The sequence below is a fragment of the Thunnus albacares genome, chromosome 3 (assembly GCF_914725855.1).
Source record: "Thunnus albacares chromosome 3, fThuAlb1.1, whole genome shotgun sequence".
Taxonomy (NCBI): Eukaryota; Metazoa; Chordata; class Actinopteri; order Scombriformes; family Scombridae; genus Thunnus; species Thunnus albacares.
Window position 1 is genome coordinate 1,629,027 of NC_058108.1, and position 13,403 is coordinate 1,642,429.

The 13,403-nt window shown below is 40.6% G+C and overlaps 1 protein-coding gene across 3 annotated transcripts in view; it reads right to left on the reverse strand.

Moving 5' to 3' along the window:
* plppr2b (phospholipid phosphatase related 2b) overlaps positions 1 to 13,403 on the reverse strand; it is a 48,322-nt gene that overhangs the window by 11,958 nt on the left and 22,961 nt on the right. The gene's annotated exons all lie outside the window — the stretch shown is intronic.

The window sequence follows — 13,403 nt, forward strand, 5'->3', positions numbered from 1 at the left end:
ACTAAATAAATACTGTACAAGTTTTCTCTAAATACTTCTTTGCTACCAGTGCTATAAATTCACTGCTGTCAGTGAGAAGTGAGGAGCAACATGACTGGCAGTTTGGAGGATGATTTTCATCTCTCCAGTGGATGGAAATATTTTGTCAGTTATATTGCTGGAAACTAGAATTACTCCTATCAATACTGCAGCAGCCTTCAAGTCTTCAAACCAGAGATTCAGATGAACCAGAGGTTCAAACTCAAAATGGGTCATGATCCCAGTTCTGTTTGAATTCTCTGATAAAAGCAGAAAACATGTGAGTCACCAGATTGTGAACTAAAACACTGAAAAGCTACTGTTGACATATCCTGGTTGATTAATGACGCGTCACTCTCAGTAAAACTTTACAATTCTTTTAAACCAGATTTGCTTTTTGGTTATGGAAATAAAAACGCATACTTTTTAAAAATGTTTGCTTGGCTCTCAACATACAGCATAATTCTTCCCAATTTAAAGTGTACATTTTGCACTACCAGCACACAAGTACAGGATGCACCAATACAATACAAGAGAACAAGATGTGAAGTCTGAACACTGTTGGTATTTTTAAACTAACACACACCTATTCTTATATTACAGGGCAGGTATGTGGGCCCTGCCAGTGAGCTACAATGTTAACTTTCAAACTCTTTAAAAGTTTTACACTCTACTGGAAATCCACTAGAACGAAGTAAAAATCAGACTTGGCAGCCAATTAGTTTTGAGCAGATGTTGATTGTCTTCTGGAGGCAATCTTTATGTTTCTGAGGCCATATTTGTTTTATCCAAGGACAGTCAGAAGGATAAAGAGAGATCTCAACTAGACAGGAAAGATGGTATGATTAAAATACAGACAGATGTTTATGTGTAAACACCTGAAGAGAGAGAGAAAGGGAGATGATGGAGAACAGAAAATAGGGCAGGAGAGTAAGAGAAAATAGAGAAGTTGATGAAAAAGAAAAATAAGAGAAGAAGAAAATGGCACATACACATACTCTGGCCCCAGAGAGCAGTGATCACATGGCCTTTGTTGCAGTGAAAGCAGGTGCACGACCTCTGTGTGTCTGTATACTGTACAACTTTTTTTGTCAAGAGAGGAGCAGCTCTGGAGTTTTAAAAAGTGCAACCTCTCAAATCTGACAACTATAAAAGTTGACAAGATATCTGTGGGAAGATGGGGGGGGGGGGGGGGGGGGGGGCACAGGGAAGAGCTTATGAACATCTCTATGGGAGATTGATGGGAGAAACTCTGGAGGTTGATGCGGTCTTAATTGGTTTACTTTCATGTTTAGCTTTGGTGACATGGTGACAGTCATATGTGGGATGCACTTTTGCCTTTGTGAGAGTGACTCCAGTCACAGTGTGTGTGTATGTGTGTGTTTGAAAGTGTCAACGAGGATCAAAAGGAGAATATCGGAACGAGGGGAAGAAAGAAAAGGATGACAAGGTAAGCATTACACACAAGAGCACTTCAGAGAAAAAACAGCCTGTTGAAAACCTAATTTCCCAAGAATATGTGGTGAGACAATAGAGCAGTCACACAGCGTATAATGGTGAGCTCTGACAGCACGGAGACGAACTGTAAACTGCTGGATTTTCTTTTTAACAGCAGATGCATCCTGGATGCTCAGATCACTTCTGATTTACAGCTCATTTACAAAGAAATACACAAGTGGCTTCATGAAAGACATATTCAAGTTCACCATGCGTACAAGGACACGGGGCAAATGTGCCCACACAAACACGCTCGCAGATGTGCATCAAACAAACACTTTCATCTCGTCTTAGAACAGCGTAATATATCCACCGTGTACTATGAGTAATACTAAATAATACTACTAGCAATCAGAACGGGGACAAGCGATGCAGCGTTAAATGCCGCTTTGACGTCACAACATAAAAAAAGCCACTTAAGCTTAAGGGGGGATCGTGGAAAATAACTCACGCATTTGTGTGCATTCATTTATTTTTACAGATGTGTTTGGAAATCGCTCTTCATCATTAACACCTTGGGGATGTTGTTTGATGAAGCTAAATTTAGCTACGCATTCACACCATGAACTGCTGCACAGTGAATCATATCGAGCTCAGTGGTTAATGTGCCTAATCTATGTATTTATGTGTTTATAATGTGTTTTTTACACTTACGCACCTTCTAAAAATGATGTAATATCGACTGAAAGCCGCTCTTGTGTCGTTATTGTGAAAGGAAACACAAAACCTTCATGAGGATTACATCAAGTCTACATAAAGCCTCTGCAAATATCACATGACATCTGTTGACATTGCAAAGCCCAGTGCTCTACTTTAAACACACACACATACACATACGCAGGAAGCCTTCTCACACATCAGTGATGGTAACCATGACAATTTAGCTGCTTCAGCTTCATCATCACCCACACTCTCTCCATCCATCTCCTCTCCGTCTCACCCTGCTTTTATTCCCTTGTTTCGTTCATGGCCGGGCAGCTTTCCAAGGTCTTTGTGGAGGAGAAACTAGGCTACCAGAAACATCATCTTCTTTCTATGTTTATTTCTCTTTTTTTTTTCTTCCCTGATACAAATATAAATTGTCCTTTCTCGCCTCCTTCTGGCTCTCCCTCCACCTCTCACAGTTCAAATCCTGTTTATACTCAGTGAGGTTTAACCACAGTTTGAGGTGTGACCCCGTTCTTTCTCACTTCTCTCCGCTTTCCCCCTTTCTTTTCTTGTCTCTTTGCATTTTCCTCTCTTTCCTCGAGTCGTCTCCCTCTCTGTCCTTATCCTGCTTACTCCCCGTCTCTATCTCCACCTCCTCCATATTCTCCTTTTCTTCCCGTAGTTTATGTTTCTGTCGATCCACTTCCTTTTAAGAAGAAACAGAAGGGTCCTGGATCAGTGTGGGAAGAGACCTTACAGCTAATCTACCAGTGTTACTGTGTGAGTGTATTGCTGGATTAGGGCTTCTCATCTATGGGTTAGAGCCTGTCTTACAGGCTATCACAGTGGGAGCAGATAGCTGGTCAGGCGTATCAACATGGGGCTACATGGCCTGCAGTCTTCATTTCTCAATCCTCTATCCAGTGTGATTGGCAGTGACAGGATAAAGCGGCGATTATCCCTTATTATCCCTGCTCTTTTTTCACTGCTCCATCTCATAAGCGCAACTGCTGACGCATTGATCTGTCTGTCTCTTTCCTCCTGTCTCTCTTTTGTGCTACACACGCACACACGTTTTCCATCACTTCAGAGGACATTACATTGACTTCCATTCATTGAAGTCTTACCCTAACCACTACTTACCTAACCATAACCCTAACCTTAAGACAAATAGATATAGTATAGGGACGTAATGTTACGTAATCTGTATATAGTTTTGTGAATGTTTATTTATTCTTGTTTAATTGATGCATCTCTGAGATTTAATATTAGGACGTGGGCCTATAAGATTTTCAAAAACAAACAAAACCTGTTTCAATGTTCATATGGGCACCTGACTATTGTTTTAAGACAGACTTGAAAAATTGATATGTGTATGATGTTGTCATATACTGCACTTCATCAGTCCAGGTCATCTATAGGATTTCATTGTCTCATTGTCGTTGTCATCTGTTTTATGATCAAACAAACATAATCACTGCCTAAGAGTAAAGGAAGGCTAATTGTCTTGATTGATAATTATAGTATTTTATTCATTTATTTATTTATTTGTCAGGGACGATGCAAAAAAACATTGTAACAGGTAAAAATGAAACAGATGTGTTGCATCAGGATTTCTAGCCGAGGCTAATTTATGACCCCTGTCCCTGGTTAAGCTTTTCTATTGAAATATAGTCATAAAGTATCATTACCAGAAGTACATTAGTTAAATAGAGCTCATAATAAATAGTGACATCCTCAATAACAACAGTATTTACATCACATATCAATTTACATGTGTTGCGTATGTGTGCACATGTGTGTGTTCCCTAATTCATGGCACTATGTGTATATGTGCATAATGTTCATAGATGTGTATGTCCATGTACATGCATCCATGTAGTCTTTATGAGTATGTATGTATGTTTGTTTATCTATAAGTGTCTGTTCCTCTGTTTGTGTGTACATGTCCATGTGCACATGTGCATGCACAAGTGCCAGTGTTTCACCTTTTCATTAAATGTTTTCAGACCAGGTTGTGTTTCCGTTTCTCTTGGTTGGGTTTTCCAAAAGTGTTTCCCTTTTACTGAAAAAGATGACTGACTGAAAGTAGTTTTGTGCTGTGCCACCCTGCAGCTGTGTGTATCCTCATTGGAAAAACTGCTTGTCACAGCAGCAAACACGTTTCACATCAAAATCACGTTTGTCTCGCCTACATCCTTCCTGACGAGGAAATCATCAGCGGAAATGATCTCCTCACAGTCCTTTGTTTGGGACAGGGAGCCATGGAAGAGTTTCATTTCTTTTCTCTCTCCGTGGTTCCCAATCCTCTTCTGTCTGTCATATGTGACTCCATTATTCATGAAAGATTGTCCCGGGGCTTAACAGTATGCAAACTTCTGCCCCATTTGCATATAGGCATTGGACTGATGTGTGTGTAAGGGTCTCTGTGCTTGTGTGCCTCCCCAGCATGTGTGATAAAACACAAGGACACAGCAGTTGTAATCAACTCAAAAATGTCAGAAGAAAAGGTTGATTGCATGCAGCGAACTGCACGAGTTCCACTATTTCACAATCTATCAAGACATTTACTTTGGCCTTACTTGTATGTGTGTGTGTGTGTGTGTGTGTGTGTGTGTTGCTTGTCAAAGATGACAACTCTGATTACAATAACAATAGAAGGTAAATATAGAACAGAGAAAAGAGAAAAATGAGAACAGGAACAGCCTGGATTTTCTGAACAACATAATTTGACAAACATTAACATAACAATAGCGCAGTCAGGGGCCATGATGAGAGCCATCTTAATGCAGGAGAACTATGCAGTAGTAGTGCTCACCTACAGACTGTTTGAATCATATCTGTCTACACCTGAGCAGTGAATAGTGAAAGAAACCAATTTCCATGTCTAAGTATTTATGACAGATAAACAAAGTGTTTCTGGTTACAGTTAGACTTCAGTTTGACACTTCAGTCTTACTGCTGAGATCTAATCAGTAAGACTGGAATTAGTGATATTGCAGGATATTCCTCAGAAAGCAGGGAGGTCTTGTGATTAGAGGGGATGTGTGTTTAAAGCAAAATCTAAATTTTGGTTACTTGGAGGCACATTACTCTGTATTGAGTTACAGTATTGTGATTACTCCTTTCAGTCTAAACTCAAAACTCTACTTTGACAGTTTGGCTTTGAGGTCGTTTCAAAGAAAAGTAATGAGTGATGTAACTATGTAAACTTTTGCTGTTCAGTAATTAAAGTAATGTAATGACTTCTTAATTAATAATACATAAGGTATAAATGATAAACACTGCTCTCAGCACTTGTTTACAGCAGCTGCGTTTATAACATAACAGCAACATTTTGGATGAAAATAAAGACAATTAAATTGAATTGCTGCAATCAGTGGATTCACTCGTGGAGGTGAAGTCCATCTGTAGTTCAACTCTGACCAACTCGACATGTGAATGTGTGCCAATGACCAATAGCGATGCTGCTGACCTATCAGAGTGCATGATGAAAGAGGTTATCATGTCATACGATTCATTTTTATATAACTCTGCTCTGCTGAATGAGAAGCAATTTCTCTTTCCTCTTAATTTCCATTTTTGCCATGAATGAATCACGACCCATGGTAGCCATCGCACAAGTACTCATTATATTACCAAGCTTCTGGCACCATCTATTTTGATGGAGATATCACATGCAAATGAATTTTTACTGCGCCATGTTATAGTGCACGCCACGGGCTGTTATGGTTCTGTTCCAGTCTGGCTCTATGTTCCTTCCTGCCATTATCCCCCAAGTCCACCAGAGACCCTCAGCTGTTCCTCCCTGTGATCTTCAGTCTAGACTGAGTGAGAGAGGGACAGATACTTTGAATATTAATCCTATGTCGTGCTCTTACGCTGCCATAGATGCCCTTTGTGTTTATTGATCTGTTCTCTATGAATATTCATGGATAGATGGAAGGAGAATCTGTAGATGGACAGAAGATGGATATTCTGTAAATATGTTAAAATGATTTGACAGTCTCAGTCTGTCAGATTTTTCTTGATCCTTATGCAGGTTTCACTTTTATATTTGAAAGTTTAAAAATGTGAGTGTGACATATTGAAGAGAGGATTTTGTTTCTGTGTTTTCCCTCCACATCTGCCCTGCATTAGCCTCGTCAGCCTCGCCCTGTGTTTTGCCTACCATACCTTCCTATCACCTTGTTACCTGATCATCATGTTCTGGTCCCTGCTCACCACAGCTGTGCCTTGTTTTGTGATTAGTCCCCTGTGTATATATACCTGTCTGTTCTCTTAGCTGATGTCAGATCATTGTTTCAGCTTGTTTCGTGCCGGCCTGTTACCGGAGCCTTCTGTTACCTGACTGCTGAACTTTAAGTCTCTGCGTTCGGGTCCACCTGCTCTGCTATCTGTGACACAAGCGATTAATTATGTGTGATGTTCAATACAGACACTTTGTGAAGACGTGCAATATACTTACATGGTATCACCACTTTCTATAAGCTTGTTTTGTCTATTTGACTTTGTGAGCTCCTATCCCAAAATGCCTTTCTACAACTCTCAGAACTAGTAGGATTGAGGATTGAGAGTTATACAGCAACATCAATAGTGATAGTGCTGATTCAGATTCAGGGCCTCAAAATAATTATTTTGCATGTTTCTACCTTTGTGATTGCTGAAGGTTGGTGCATTGTGAAACCCCTTTTCTCAACAAACATTTTCAATTAATATTTTAGATACTTAAACCATTTTTTCTGCTACCAAACTCAACTGTAACAGTTCTAGACAATTTCAAAATTTCCAAAAACAGAACCATTAGTTTCTAAAAAGTTCTTTTTAGAACATATGCTGTTTTTTAGATAACTCTGACCTCTGTAGGAAGGGTGGGTGGCACTTGCCCTCCTTAGCATCCTTCATTTATTTAAATCTGCATCTTCGACTCTGTTTCATCTTCATATCTTCACACTGCTGTTGAACTACATACAGACTATTAAAGCGTCCAAAAACAATGAAGATCTGTCAACATCCAGCTTCTGTTTCTGAAGATGTGACTGCAACCAGAGTACAATGCAGTTTTCATGCATCCATAGCTCTCACTTAATAAACTCTAGCATGACTGGATGATACGGTCCCCCATCTTTCTGTCACATGGAGCTGCATTATGCATAAAGGCTCTTCCAAAGGTTTAACAGACAGCAGCAAACAAACTTGGAAGAGAAGAAGCGAGCAGCCGCTGAATGGCATCCTCCCTTCTCTCTATAGCTGCTCTGCTATGTCTTCTTTTGAGGTTTGGTTTTCCCTTGTCGTCTCACTGGCACTTATGTTTCTTGTGATCCTCGTTCTCCCTCCTTCTCTCATTGTGTTGTGTTTGCTGCATTTTGAACTCGCACTGTCTCTCCTTTCAAAGAGCGCCTTCACTTTTGCGTTCCCGTACTGTTTGAGAGGCTTATATTTAGCAGCATTAGGATGGAGCTCTCCAGGGCAAACGTATTTAGCATTATGTGTCTGACCCACATAAAAAAAGGTGTAGAAATAAACCTCTACATTCAAAACTTCATTCATTCACAGAGTCATACCCTCTTGCTTATATTTACAAGTGTGTGTGTTTGTATGAGTCTCCACGTGCTGTGAAGGCTCACACTGTGTCACATGCATCTTAAGCCTACAATTACCATTTGATCCTTTGATTGGTCTCAGCTTAACTATCAATTGTTGGTTAGGTTGTAGTGTGCAATCAGCACACACATACGGTTCGCTGTTACATAATACACACCGTCACACACAAATAATTAGCAAATGGTTCAAATAGCACTTTACCCTCCTCTTTCAGCTAGCATGCCATAATAATTGGTGCTGAAATGGCTGCATGTCTGTAATGTCTATCCGTGTCTGAAATGTATGTGTTGTACGGAGGCTATGCACTGTGTGTGTGTGTGTGTGTTTGTGTGTATCTGTGTGTGTGTGTGTGTGTGTGTGTGCTTTGTGAGAATGGAATTAGTTACGGTTGTGGAGAGCCATAGAGATTGCCTGTAGCCACTTTGACAGCACTAGTCAGATATACACGCACTAATATACAGTACGTACACCATCATGTGCACTCAAACACGCATGAACAAAACACACACGTTGACTCCCACCTGCGCACACACACAGAATCAGTCCTCAGTAGCTGTGGAGATGTGCGCCATCATCCACCCACACACTTACCTTCACTGATGCACTGAAACTTACAGCATATTTGCCAAGTACCACACAAGTGCCTCTATTTCACTCACCCTCTCACTTCCTCTCTCTCTGCCTCACACACACACACGCATGCACGCACACTCACACACACACTAATTCTAATACTTACTATATCAGTACCATACGTCAACTCTTTCATGTATTGTTCAGATCTTGTGGGTTCAATCTTACATGAAAGCTTTGAGAGTTCCCTGCTGCTCTACAATATTGTCAGTTTGAGGACAGAACTTTGATGACAGCAAATGAATTCTGTTTTAACCATTTAATGAACCTTAACCCAATTAAAGCCCAAATTTTCACAAAGGTCTGCAAGTGTCATATGCAGTTTGTTCCTCTCTCCAGGTCTCCATGGTGAGAGGAGATACTGTCGCTATCAATTTATCTATAATTCTGTCATCCTGTTTTTCCATAATGTAATTTTGCGATCTTGGTATTTTCTGTACACGCAACATCTTTTGCATGTCTGTCCGTCTTGGAAGAATGATCCCTCCTCTGAAAGATAAATAAATTCAGCCGCCTACTTGCACTGAATATGTGGCCCTCTAATGCCTGAGTCTCAAGGGATGCATTTCATTTATAACTTCAACCTGTTCTCTTCAAAGGAAAGGGTCTCCACCTACATGGACGTGAACTTAGACGGCTGACAGCCAATTTTCTACACCGTCTAAGGCACCAAACAACTTCCTGCCCCACTCTCCACCAAAGACAGGCTCCACTGCAGAAAGAGTGCCAGCTCCAGGGTGACAACAGTGACCCTGCCCCACCTGCTGTCTCCACCTGTAGATCCCCCTTTCACTCTCCCCCCACCTCTGCCCTGGACTCCCCCACCTCTATTCCCACTCCCCTCTAACTCTCCAGGATCCATTCCCTCCCCTGTCTCTCCTCTTAGGTTTACAAGCCAGATAAAGGACTTGGTAAAGTCTGGGATCAAAATGATTCCATTCACCCCCGGCATGGCCAAGTCACTGGTATTGCACCTCCCCTGAATTCAACCACCTTATCTACATCAGCCTTCACCCACACTACTGGCTTATAAGGCCTTGAACAGCACATGAATGGCTGCTATCAGTGTCGGCAGCGACTAGGACACGCGAGCTGAGGCCCTGGGAGAGAACAACCTTCCCAAATACAAAAGCCACAGTGTGAAGACACATTAAAATCTTCCAATCCTACAAATCTGATTCACATTCCACGTAAGCCAAGTATCTCAGGCCCTGATCCAACAAACCTAAAGCTGCTCCTATTTAATATAAGGTCCCTGTCTAATAAGTCACTTTTAATCCATGATTTTATAACCTCTTATAAGTTTGATTTTATGTTTTCAACAGAGATTTGGTTGAATGGGAATGCTATCCTTATTGAATCCGCATCACCAAATTTCATATTTGAGTTTGAAGCGCGACAAAACAAAAAAGGAGTGTTTTGACTTTTTTAGGGATAGGTTCCTCTGTAAGAAGTTTGCATTTGCAGAGTTCTCATCCTTTTAATATGTGTTGTTTAAAATGGAAATGAAATTCTCTCCAAGTATTCTATATATAGTTATATACAAGCCTCAGGTTCCAACATCCCCAGAACAAATTTCTACCAGCAAATGTAGCGAGTTTGCATCCTTTTGTAATGACAAGATTCATCAGACATGCTATTAATTCCTTAATGCCAAATAAAACAGCATCATCACCGCAGTCTTCCTGAAGTAACTTGGAAGGTATCACACAATTCAATCCCATTGAAGTCAAAACACACTTGTCTTCATCCACCTGTTGCCTTGATGTTATTACCAACTAACTTCCAGTTAAAACAGTTTTTAGCAGCCTGGTGAAAGAACTAATACTAGTCATCAGTTCTCTCCAATCTGCTATTTTTCCACAGGGTTTGAAGACTGTAGTCATTAAGCTTCTCCTGAAGAAGAGCAGTCTTGATGCTGCTGTACTGAATAACTATCGGCCTATATGAAACTTACTGTTTTAGGTAAAGTTAGTGAAAAAGTTGTTCACCAAAAACAACTGTAGCACTGAGACTGCACTCATAAAAGGTATTAAATGACATTCACCTGAACTGTTGGATATTAGTGCTGCTTTTGGATGAGACTCTCTGGAACTATCCTTAAGAGGTTCAAGTCATATCTTCATGACAGAAAGTACTTTGCCTCCATTGGAAACTGTGTCAGAGCAGATGGCCATGACCTGAGGGGGTCCACAGGGGTCCATTTTGGGACCTCTCTTGTTCAATCTCTATATGATTGTTTAGGCCAGATCATACAAAATAATAGAGTAGCCTACCACAATTATGCAGATGACACATAAGTCTACATATCACTTACACCAGGTCACTGTGGACCTGTTGAATCTCTGGTTAACTGCATCGAACAAATCAGTGACTGAATGCAGCAAAATTCTCTCCAACAAAATAGAGATAAGACCGAGAGAATCGTCTTTGGACCACAGAAAGAAAGACAGAATGTCAACTCTCACCTTGACCCTGTCAAGTCAGAAAGCGTTATCCTGGACACATCAAAGCAGTAACTTCGTCAACTTACTACCATCTAAAAATATTGCAAGAGTCAGAGGAATAATGTCCAAGCAAGACCTTGTAAGGTTTACCCACACCTTTATTTCCAGTAGATTACTGCAATGGTCTGTTTAGACTAGATTATTAGATTATCAGATTATCACACGGCTTTCAAAAAAAGCTCTTCAGCAGCTCCAATTTATTCAGGACTGGAATAACCTGCCATATGATATAAGACAAGCCCTGACTCTGACCACTTTTAAGTCAAAGCTAAAAACTTTCGTGTTTTACGCTGCCTACTCTACCCTGTAATATCTGTGGATGGTGGTTTTTGACTGAGAGGAGAAGCTATGATCCTCATCTGCCTTTGGCAGAGAGATCTGATGTAAATATCAGATCAAGAATAGAATCAGGAAGGACAGGAGATGAGAACATTCAAGAAAAACATACGGTTTCACTCACAATGTGCATCTAAAAGTGGGAATATTTGTTATATTCCTTCATCTTTCTATTTCACTTGATTTGAACTGCATTAGTTTACTTTTTAAGTATTTTATCTTTTATATTTCTTAATGTACTTTTGCACTTTTTAATGGTAAATCTTTTACCTTCACTGTATTTTTATGACTCTGTAAAGGACTTTGAACTGCCCCAGTGTATGAAATGCACTATACAAATAAAGCTGCCTTGCCTTGTATGGCTCTGGGGGAGATTTCTAAAGTTTGCTGCTGATGAAGTCAGGGTTATCTCAGGTTGAGAACTACAAATGTATGATAAAAGCTTGCATTACAAACGAGGGATATCATGTTTGATGGATGTAAGTTTACCAGGCACAGAGGGTCAAAAGAAAGAAGCTTTACAGTTGCATTATGGTCCTTTGATTTGACCCATAGAGGCTAAAAGTTAGGATATCTTAGCTTCTGCAGCCTGTGTCTCTGAAGTCCCATTATGAAAATACTAACAATACCTTCAGGTACGTCTTTAAATGTTTCAACTTGTGCAAAGAATTGTGATTATCTTGAGTCATATGCCTCTACTTTATCATACACTGAGAGAAAGAGAGATGGTCTGGAGGTAAAATAAGAAAAACTTTGGAGTTCCTGGTAAGTTTGAAACCAGATCATTTGAGCTGTCACATAGTTATCAACACACAGACATACTGCTTGTTGTAGCAGCAGACTTCAGTACTGTCAGTCGAGGAACTTGTCCGTTTGCCCTTCGAGTCTTAAAGTCTGAGTCAAACCTGAGAGAAAAGTGAGATGAATATGCGCTTCTCTTTTTTTTTATTGTATCTGAACAAAAGCTCGTGGGATGGAGCGGTATCTTGGAGCAAAAGAGAACACAGATGCTCTGACTTTCAAAAAAGCCGCTTCACACTCCAGGCAAAATCACGCCACTCCGCTCCCGCTCTGCACAGCTCACATACTCTGACGCCCGCAGCCTCCATCTATTCTCTACTGCGTGTTAAACTCACGTAAGCACATATACACACCTAGACACGCCTGTGCACACTAGGGCTGTAGTCTGCTGGTCGACTGGTCAATTCTCATTGGTCGAATAATCTCCGTGTTATTCTCATAAGGAGAAAAGTGCTACATCAACAGCTTTCCAGGATTAATCCATAATTTCCTGCGGCGGGGGGGACAGACTAACAAATTACCTGTGAAAACAACGGGGGTGTATTCAAAACACCCCAACTTTGAACTCGCCCAACCTGACGGAGACTGCTGGGTCTAACTGGACTGAACGTTTACTGAACGTTTACTGAACGTTTACTGAATCTGTGTTTCTCCATAATGACACAACGAGAACCCCCGCCAGGCCAAAAAAAAAAAATGTTTTAATATTTGAACCTGTTGTGAACCTGTCATATGAGTGCTAGAAGAGCATTCAACTCATTACGTGTCCAAAACTGTCTTCCAACATGTAAACAAAAAGGTAGTTCCACAACTGCATTTCCAAAGACAGGATTGCAACTACCAATCACACGTATATTGACGGACGAGTCTCAGAATAACAAGGAAACATCTTGAAGTTAATCTCATTATGCTGTTAAAGGTACATTTAAATCAGCAATGTTTGCAAGTTAAGCCTAAAACTGGGTTAAGGAGGAGGTGACTGGGGTTCACTTTCACCTACACAGCAGCAAGTGACCATGTATGTGTGTGTGTGATCATGCGCATCTGCTTGTGTTTGTGCTTGTGCGTGTGCATGTGTGTGTGTGCTGGCCTGATATGTGGCTCAGAGGCAGCCATGTCGTAATGCCACTTAACTGTAGGACATCAAAGAGACAAGCCCCGAGGGACAAGACAAGACAGTCATGGAGAAAAGAGCTTTGATGAGGATGTGAAGCTATGTTTCATTATTAATAACATCCCACTGTGCTGACAAGAAAGTGTGGCCGCTGTAACCAATTCAGTATATTCCAGAATAATAACAGTAATTACTGTCCCTTATAATGTACATTTCAAATTGATTTAGTGCTATAGTGAGAGAAA